Genomic DNA, 7,157 nt, shown 5'->3' on the forward strand with positions numbered 1-7,157 from the left:
AGAAGAATTTGCATTGCCCAACAAATATCGGAATTAATTGATGCATTTTGATGTCGTGGACAGTAATGATCTTGTTGGTGTGTGGACTGAAGCCACTTATTTTATTATCACAGTGGTGATATTTCACATTAAAGTGTAACGAAGGCTAGTCGAAATGCAAGTTCTTGTCGTCTAAATGTATGACAACAGAGAAATGAGCAGTAGAGTAAGATACGAGAGCTACTGGTGGATTCAAGCACTAATTGCTAACTATTTATTGCATGTATTGATATGGAGCCTGACTTCTACGTGTAACTAGTGTATGAAATTTTTTTCTTTTGTTGATTTTGTTTTGTATTTAGACATTGCCTTGTAAAGATTATTACAACGCAATTTATGAATGTCAGATTACTTGTTCTGTGTTTGGACGGTGAGCTACTTAAAATTTCACGAGTACAATTAGTATTATCTTTTATTTGTCATAGAATTAGTGAAGTTTGGATTACTCCTAAAAATAATCGAGATCCTGGTAACTAAGCAAATTTTTATCTCACCATTATTTTTTATTTGTATGATGTAATGTTTTATTTGTCATGTGGAGTGTTGTAAATTTGTATGTGTACGTTACTCCGGATTGTGGAGAGTACAATAATGCAACAACTGTGTCAATAATTTGGTAAAGTAACAACATTTGGTCGTCAATTTGAGGTCACCAGGGGCTAAGGTCTCCTCCTGGTTATTTTGATGACTTGCTACGTTTGTGCTAATACAGTTTTCTTAAAAAAATGTTCGGAACTACCATCGCATTGCAAGGATAGTACCGTGCCATTTTTTTCTGCATGGGTAGCCGGTGGTGAAAGGGTACAGTACCGCCCGACATTGAAAATAGGTACAACATACTTCATTATTTTTGTCAGAACAACACTTTTTTTTTTTGTAAAATAACTCACTTTCAATTAATACAGCGAACCTGGATACCAGTTTGGGAGAGAATGACAATTTATTTATTTAATTGATCACATGTGCACTCCCACAAAGTAAATCCCTACATCCAGTTTGGTGAGATCTGTGAAATGAATGAATGTATGGTCGTCTGCTAACCGCAGATAGTGAATGTGAATATATGATCATCTTTGAGTCGATCCTTTGGCCCCCTTTGGTGGGACCAAAGAGATGAAATTTACCTGAGCTTTGAGCGCCTGAAATGTGGCTGACCAATATGGTAGCATGGTCTTCCCCCACCTCGACAGAAGTGTGAAAGGACCTAGAGAATGGCCATGTTTCAGTAGTCTGCCGCTGGATCTTGTGCTGTTAAGACCTGTTTTAGTTGTGCTCCGTAATGACGAAAGAGTGGAGACATGGTATGCATGTGGAATATTTACAGGGTGTTTCAAAAATGACCGGTATATTTGAAACGGCAATAAAAACTAAACGAGCAGCGATAGAAATACACCGTTTGTTGCAATATGCTTGGGACAACAGTACATTTTCAGGCGGACAAACTTTCGAAATTACAGTAGTTACAATTTTCAACAACAGATGGCGCTGCAAGCGATGTGAAAGATATAGAAGACAACGCAGTCTGTGGGTGCGCCATTCTGTACGTCGTCTTTCTTCTGTAAGCGTGTGCTGTTCACAACGTGCAAGTGTGCTGTAGACAACATGGTTTATTCCTTAGAACAGAGGATTTTTCTGGTGTTGGAATTCCACCGCCTAGAACACAGTGTTGTTGAACCAGACGAAGTTTTCAATGGAGGTTTAATGTAACCAAAGGACCGAAAAGCGATACAATAAAGGATCTGTTTGAAAAATTTCAACGGACTGGGAACGTGACGGATGAACGTGCTGGAAAGGTAGGGTTACCGCGTACGGCAACCACAGAGGGCAACGCACAGCTAGTGCAGCAGGTGATCCAACAGCGGCCTCGGGTTTCCGTTTGCCGTGTTGCAGCTGCGGTCCAAATGACGCCAACGTCCATGTATCGTCTCATGCGCCAGAGTTTACACCTCTATCCATACAAAATTCAAACACGGCAACCCCTCAGCGCCGCTACCATTGCTGCACGAGAGACATTCGCTAACAATATAGTGCACAGGATTGATGACGGCGATATGCATGTGGGCAGCATTTGGTTTACTGACGAAGATTATTTTTACCTGGACGGCTTCGTCAATAAACAGAACTGGCGCATATGGGGAACCGAAAAGCCCCATGTTGCAGTCACATCGTCCCTACATCCTCAAAAAGTACTGGTCTGGGCCGCCATTTCTTCCAAAGGAATCATTGGCCCATTTTTCAGATCCGAAACGATTACTGCATCACGCTATCTGGACATTCTTCGTGAATTTGTGATGGTACAAACTGCCTTAGACGACACTGCGAAAACCTCATGGTTTATGCAAGATGGTGCCCGGCCACATCGCACGGCCGACGTCTTTAATTTCCTGAATGAATATTTCGATGATCGTGTGATTGCTTTGGGCTATCCGAAACATAGAGGAGGCGGCGTGGATTGGCCTCCCTATTCGCCAGACATGAACCCCCGTGACTTCTTTCTGTGGGGACACTTGAAAGACCAGGTGTACCGCCAGAATCCAGAAACAATTGAACAGCTGAAGCAGTACATCTCATCTGCATGTGAAGCCATTCCGCCAGACACGTTGTCAAAGGTTTCGAGTAATTTCATTCAGAGACTACGCCATATTATTGCTAAGCATGGTGGATATGTGGAAAATATCGTATTACAGAGTTTCCCAGACCGCAGCGCCATCTGTTGTTGAAAACTGTAACTACTGTAATTTCGAAAGTTTGTCTGCCTGAAAATGTACTGTTGTCCCAAGCATATTGCCACAAACGGTGTATTTCTATCGCTGCTCGTTTAGTTTTTATTGCCGTTTCAAATATACCGGTCATTTTTGAAACACCCTGTAAGAGTAGTTTGAAATAATAATATCTCTATTTCAGGAACTTTTGTGCGGAGAATTAAATGTCAGGCAGGTAATATTAATGGGATTGTAGTAATCTTCGGAAGTGACCAACGGTCACAATGAAACCACGTGTAACAATAAGTTGAAATAGTTTCGTGTGCTTAAGTTAAGCTGAATTACTAGCGTGTGTACAATAAGTTGAAATATTTAAGAAATAGCGTGTGTACCATAAGTTGAAATATTTAAGAAATGGCGTGTGCAGGACTTGAAATTAGAGACGAGTACTTCCACGTGGTGAGTACTGTGTGAGTCTCAAACTGTGTATGAGACAAAAGATAAAGAGAAGTACTCGTCCATGGTATCAGTTGAGGACTCGTGTGTGTGATGAATACGTTCTCAATATTACTTTGCGTGATATGATTCTGTGTGACGCTAGATTCATACTCTGAGAGAGAAGCAAGGTGAATCGGCCGTCTATCAAGCAACGCCACTTGGCTTGCATTGCACAGGAAGACGTGCAAATATCTCCAGAATTCATAGTAGGAAAGTAGAATTACAAAGTGGGGCAGTGTCGTGTGAAACTGGGATAAATACTAATTGAAGTGGGAAAGCTGAAAGTGATAATGTTGTGACTATTTAGTGTTTTGTATTTCATGTCGTAGTGTGGTGTATGTCATGTAATTTGGGTATGTGTGGTTTGCATGGGAGAGTAGCAAGGTAGTTTCAAAAGATTAGTGGGTTATGCTTGTTCCTTCTGTATTGCTCGGTCTGGAGGATAGTTTCGTGATGATGATTGTGAGAGTCGAAGTGTGAGAAATAATAAAAGATCTACCATCCTATCCAGAAAGTGCACTGTAGCGTTAAAAATAATTATGAGACCATAATATAGAGATTCAGCAATGTAAAGCCCTGCCCACTGGGCGGAATTTCTCATGTGTTATTGTTGTAGGTTATAGAATTTGTGTGTTTAGGTTATAGAATTTATCGGAATAAATAAGATAGTGAAAAGAAAAAGATTGTTGGACTTTTCCTTCGAATTGTATGTTGTCATAATGTCCCGAATTTATAATGTGTGCGCCATTCATATTCAGTGCTGTGGCCACGTGTTGACAAAAGCCGTTTAAATAAAAAAAAGGAAAGAAAATGTCGTATTGCCAGTGCGTAGTGTACAGTCAGAGTTCTGTAAATTACTGATAGTCAGATGTCTGTTTCCGTTGCGTATTAATCATATAGGAGGATAACTTGTAACTTAAGTGTGAGTACTAGAGTTCATGTTACTCGATAAATAAGAATGAATCCACTCGCTTGGCAGACCACTCATCTTGCAGGCCTGACTGCTTGATGCCACAGTATGAGCAAGGCATGTGGGTGCCTCTCAACGACAAATGTGGTCCCAGTATTTCATATTTGTTCGTAATTAACTTCTTCTCAAATTATCATTTCCCCAACTTAGATTCATATGCACCTGCTGATGTTTATCATAGTTCAGTACTAACAGTTCCCATCTATAGAAAGTAGAAATACAGAGAGAAACATCGAGTATACAGAAATGTGCTTACTGCAGTGAAGACAAAGTAGTAAGATGCTGGATGTTTTACAATTCTTTATGAATCTTCATTGAATGAAACACTTTCAGGATTAATTCAGAATTCGTTACCGTTATCCAAATTAGTTAAAAATCTCATAAAAAACATTTAAATATCTTCTTCTGAAGTGGATAAGATGATCCGTAGGCTATTGTAGCCAAGGGTCGTCAAACTGGAACCGGAGCTTAGTTAGACATATTGGATTTTTTCCTCGGAAGTCTTCCGAAACCCGGTATTACGCCAAGTTCATGCGATGTGATGTGACGTGATGTAACTTTAAACATAGACATCATTTCCCTTTGCTGGGAAATTTATCACTGAAGTAGAAGAAGATGGCTGCCTAAAAATTCCTTCGGATACTCCTTATCTGTGCTTTATCAGTAGCTGACCGTTTTAGGGTTACTTTCAAACTATTGAAAATGTGTATTCCTGAATTATGGACAACACAGTGCGTGATTTTAAGTGTTGATGTAGAGTATTCTCGTTGTTAGTAATGATTCCGTAAACTGAGGGGTAGATTTCAAAGAAAGAGAGATTTCTCGTGATATATTTAATTAAAGAGTAAATACAGTGAGAAGCAGTAATATCATACGTGCGTATCTGAAGAGACTACTGCAAAGATGTCATGAATTAATACCATAAATAATATTTTACACTCTTTTGAACCTGATTATTTTGGCATTTCTTCATCAGGTACTGCCAAATATGACGCCATATGACAATATGGAATTAATGAAAGCAAAGTGTGCCTTTTTTATTGACACTTTGCATCTCTAAAAAGTTCACAATGCAAATGAAGATAGATTTAGGTGTTCAACTGCTTTGTGTGGTGCTCTGAACAAATGTTTTTCTGTTGCCAGATATTACTCGCCAGAAATTAACTCTCTCGTAATCTTATACCTTTGTATCGTCATATTTTATACAAAACTTCAACTGCTCTTCCTAAAACTATATCACATCTGGTGTTTATCTTAGCATCACTCTCAACTATCAACAATAAGCAAACGTTTGCCACACTGTAGGGTTCAACTAGAACATAGTCATATTGCTCAACGTCACTGCGTTTCCATCTTAGGAGGGAGGCAAACCGTTTGGCCAGTTCCTGTTATTCCGATACTACCTTCGCGACCTGCATATTGCAGTTGAGCATGTGATAGTCAAGGCTCGTCTTTGTTTAGCAAAATTGTTTCATTATAACCTCAAGATACAGATACATCATGTTTGAAACAAGCAAAAAAAAAAAAAAAAGAAATCACAGATTGTGAAACACATCTGTCTAATGTTGGTGAACTGAATGAACAATTTGAGTTATTACAAAGGGAGGAGTCGTTTTGACTACATTATTAACTCTGTAAAAAAAAAAATACAAAATATAACACCATATTGCCGTGACCAGGATTCGAACCTGGGTTCTTGCGGCCACAACGCAATGTCCTAACCACTAGACTATCACGGCTACTCTGGCTCCTTTACAAACGCTCCTCAGGCAGCAGAAAGCTGTCCTTTCCGCTCCAGTTGGCAAACTAACTCCGCCAGCAGGTAGGTGGCGCCCCGGGCGCAGAGCAACAGGCGGGAGAAGTTACACGGAGGACGCAGACTGAGATCTCACGTCTCTGTGTTGGTGCTTCTCAAAACGTTATCTGCAGTCAGTCGTCAGCAAAGAATTCATCTTGATGTCAGTAAATGAGAAATCGAATCAACTACAAATGAATTGCTCATAAACTATGTTATTTATATCCTACATTGCAGCTTTAACATCCTCTCTTTTAAACTGACGCCTACGATTTTGCTAAAACCACGTTTTATAATTTTTTTGAGTTTTCCCCGTCTCTCATCCCTAATTATTTCTTTAATATCTGCCAATTTATGGACACCCCATTCCGCGCATTCCTTGAAGAAGTGGGAGGAAGATACACGAAAAGTGTTGACCCATAATCATTAAAACAACCAAAAGCAACATAGTAATAGCACTGAAATCTATATATCCATGTAGGACCTAGCAATAAGAAATAAATAAAACAAAAAACTCGAGGAGTATTAATGTAGCTACGAACATAACACCAGTCATTGTAACTTGCTAAGTTATTCCTTAGTAGTGTATACATTTCAACACTAGCACAAGGAATTTTTCCGGATAAATAACAATATCCTTTGTTAAATCCTTCAATAAGGAAAGGAACAAAAACTAAAATAATTATCATACAAACTGTGTAACACTGTCTAGATCACAATATTATTAATTTCACATGACCAGTTTGTAGGTACAGGCCATCTTCAGGTCTGGTTGCCTTGAATCTCTTCTTAACTACTGTTACGTGTCGTCAACGAAAATAAATAATATTGCGATACTCAGACAGTTTTAAAATACATATTACTGTAGTGCCTCCTGGGCAGCATACGAGTAATGCCAACATTTAGTAAGTTTTTCATCCAATTTCTTTACTGATATCTTTTTTCGAAAATATTCGTTGAACAAATATGCTTAAAAATGGTGTCACGTATAAGTGGAAATGACGTACTTCATTTTTTTATCTTACTGAATCCATAGCCACGGTACTCTATCATATTAATCAGAGATTGTTATTTTGTCGGAAACTAACATTTTGGACCGTAGGTTTGTCCTTAGTGCAAGCAGATTCTTACGAAGAAGGAAACAGCAACCAAT

General features: G+C 39.0%; 1 non-coding gene across 1 annotated transcript; it reads right to left on the reverse strand.

The window, feature by feature from the left end:
• Positions 1–5,876: 5,876 nt before the first annotated feature.
• Positions 5,877–5,948, reverse strand: Trnah-gug (transfer RNA histidin (anticodon GUG)). Its single transcript has one exon. It is a non-coding gene; the product is annotated as a tRNA-His (tRNA).
• Positions 5,949–7,157: the final 1,209 nt, after the last annotated feature.

Source organism: Schistocerca serialis, chromosome 2 (genome assembly GCF_023864345.2).
Source record: "Schistocerca serialis cubense isolate TAMUIC-IGC-003099 chromosome 2, iqSchSeri2.2, whole genome shotgun sequence".
NCBI lineage: Eukaryota > Metazoa > Arthropoda > Insecta > Orthoptera > Acrididae > Schistocerca > Schistocerca serialis.